Source organism: Triticum dicoccoides, chromosome 4B (assembly GCF_002162155.2).
Source record: "Triticum dicoccoides isolate Atlit2015 ecotype Zavitan chromosome 4B, WEW_v2.0, whole genome shotgun sequence".
NCBI classification, from domain to species: Eukaryota; Viridiplantae; Streptophyta; class Magnoliopsida; order Poales; family Poaceae; genus Triticum; species Triticum dicoccoides.
Window position 1 is genome coordinate 511530051 of NC_041387.1, and position 2817 is coordinate 511532867.

The 2817-nt window shown below is 43.4% G+C and overlaps 1 pseudogene; it reads right to left on the reverse strand.

Annotated features, from left to right (window-relative positions):
• Positions 1 to 1294: 1294 nt before the first annotated feature.
• On the reverse strand, positions 1295 to 1380 carry LOC119296436 (annotated as a pseudogene).
• Between the last annotated feature and the right edge of the window lie 1437 nt (positions 1381 to 2817).

Consider the following 2817-nt stretch of genomic DNA (forward strand, 5'->3'; position numbering starts at 1 on the left):
GCTTACATCTCAGCATGTACGTATGTATCCAAACCATTTCATTTCTTTCAACACAAAGGATTCTTTCAACAGCCACAACAGTAGACAGTAGATACATTCAACAGAGACTGAATTAACATAGAAATGAAGCAACAAAGGGCAGACGGAGTACAGGAACTACAGCTACATGGGACTACAGCTACCATTTCTATTTCATGGGACTACAGCTACCATTTATATTTCTACACGCTTGCAAGAGAGGGAGGGACTACCAAGGAGCTAAACTAACAGCGGCCAAGCTAAACTAACACCCTCCCCCTGCTGCTGCTTGGTGTGCCTGCTACTGCTTGGTTTGCTGCATCACTAGCCGCCCTGCACACAACAAGAATTTTAGCTTTACATAAGGTTTACAAGAACAGGACCCTGATACATGATCACAGCTTTGCATCACAACTTTGCACTTGGCTTCATGGATTTTCACTTCAAATTTGTCCTGGCTCTCCTGTAAAAGAGTGAACACAAAGGCTACCAGCATTAGTGTACTGCTGCTGAGGCCAGAACCAAACAATTGCAATGGCAACACTAATGTAAACAACAAAGTAGATCTACCCACTCGTACGTTCCAGCCTCACCTTTCCTTTCCTGAATTTGGACACTATCATGCAATACTATAAAGGGCAAATAAAACAATAGACTTTCATAGTGAAATGTTTGCTTTTACTGATCTTATAGAATAATTTGTTTATGCCAGAAATGCATCAGTTTGTACAATACTAGAAAGGGCAAATAAAACAACAGACTTGCATACGGCAAATAACACACATTAACCTGCTGTTGTTCTACACTTCAACTACCACATTCAAGCTCATGTTAGGCACCACCAACACTAACCTACAGGTACCAGCATGGTATATTGGTACAAGCGCAGGTCATGCAATGAACATCACTGTAATACATTCACCAATCTAAATTGTGATGAAATGCATAGGTCCAACCGATGACTACACAACAACAACTACTTCAGACATTTGCCAGAGAAATGTTCATCTTTTTTATTCTTAAAAGATGTAAAAAGAAATGACTACACAACACCAACAACAATAGACTCTCACCCACCTAGAACTAGATCAACCAAGCATCAGTTTTTAAAAGCTCATTTTAAGATACTTCAACGACGAAAAAGCTTAGTAGCATCTCCTTGTAACACCATATGCTCAGTTGACAAACGATTCACATGCAACTCCTCTACATTATATCACACCAACACAGAGAGATGCATCTCTAGATGAGGAGAAAAAACACGTTGATGGCATGCTAGGCATCAGTTTTAAAAAAGCTCGATTTTAGATCATCAGAGATCGGAAAGGCCGCAGCAGTTTAAATGTTTAACATCCTCTGCCCGGCACGACATCATCATCGTCACAGAAATTCCCTAAACAATCAGCTATCCATGCAGGAACATTAATTATCCTTAGAGCTAGAGGTGCATCTTGAAGGATGCATGTAAATAGCTAGCAAGTGTAGCATATTGAAGCATGCTTGTCATGTACCTTCCATTAGAGCAGCAGCCCGTAAGAAGCCCTTCATCGTCTGTCAACAATAGTGGATTCCCTGTAGTAGGCAACAACAAAGACAATGAGAGATTCAGGGCCTGCAGAGAAACAGAGTTCAGACCATAGCAAATAAGCATACAACTACAACAAAGCAGGGCATAATTCAGTTATAATCTGCATGACAATAACAGTAATACCAATTGTAGTAGTAAGTATACAGTTCTCTAAAATGAGTAGGTAACAAAGCCTCAAAGTATGCAGTGGACAAATTGGCAACCTATTAGTCCAGTATTTGATATACATTTCGCAGCAAATACATTATGCAAACAATAAAGACAAATTTGTAAGTGGGTTTTAGTAGCTGAAGCTTAGAAGTCAACCACTTAGTCCACTAACTAAACTAAGGACCAATTCAATTAGCAGCAGATATATAGCTACCAAACCATATTTTGCAAAGATGTCTCTCCTAGAAAACCATATCCCCTACTCTCGAGCATCCAACAAACAAAGAATAATTCTACAGAGGCAGTCATGCAGATAGATATTCCTTCACCTAAGGTTCAGGTAAGTGCAAGAAGCATGAAAGAAACATTTTCAGAGCATCATTACCCAGTCATACTCTCCGCGGACCCTTTCCACTCCATACTCCATGCCTCATACACTCCACACTCCAGCAACAGCACCTGCAGATTAACAGAAGAAGCATCCGAATGTGTCAGCAACAGCACCTGCACATTACTAGATGTCTGAATCGGGAAGAACATGTTTGAATGGAGAAGACGGAAACAGGACTCAAGCGAACAAGATAGAGGAAAGGAGAGGACCTTCCATGGCCCTCCTCTTGAATCGGCATCGGCATCAGCATCCCCAGCAGCTTCTCTCTCCATGGCCTCCTTCCTTCACCGTGCAAGGAGGGAGATGAGATGGGAGGGCAGCAGCTTCCGTCTCCATGGACTCCTTCCTTCACCACCAAGGGAGATGAGATGGGAGGACAGTGCCTGCACACGACTGAACGCACACACGCCTACATCAGATGAGATGCAGAGAGGAAAAAAAACCAGAGATAGAAGAACAAGAGAATGAGAGGAGGGGTCTGACCTCCTACAGTCTCACCCTGGCCATCTAGGGTTCCTGGATCCGTCGAGGAGGGAGGGAGGGAGCGAGGCCTGCAGCTTGTCGAGCGACTCCTGTGCCTCGTCAGAGCAGCGGACGCCGACAAGCCACTGGTCTAGCTGGTGGTGGTGCTGCATCATGGCGGCGCCCTGGATCGATTAGATCTGCCCCA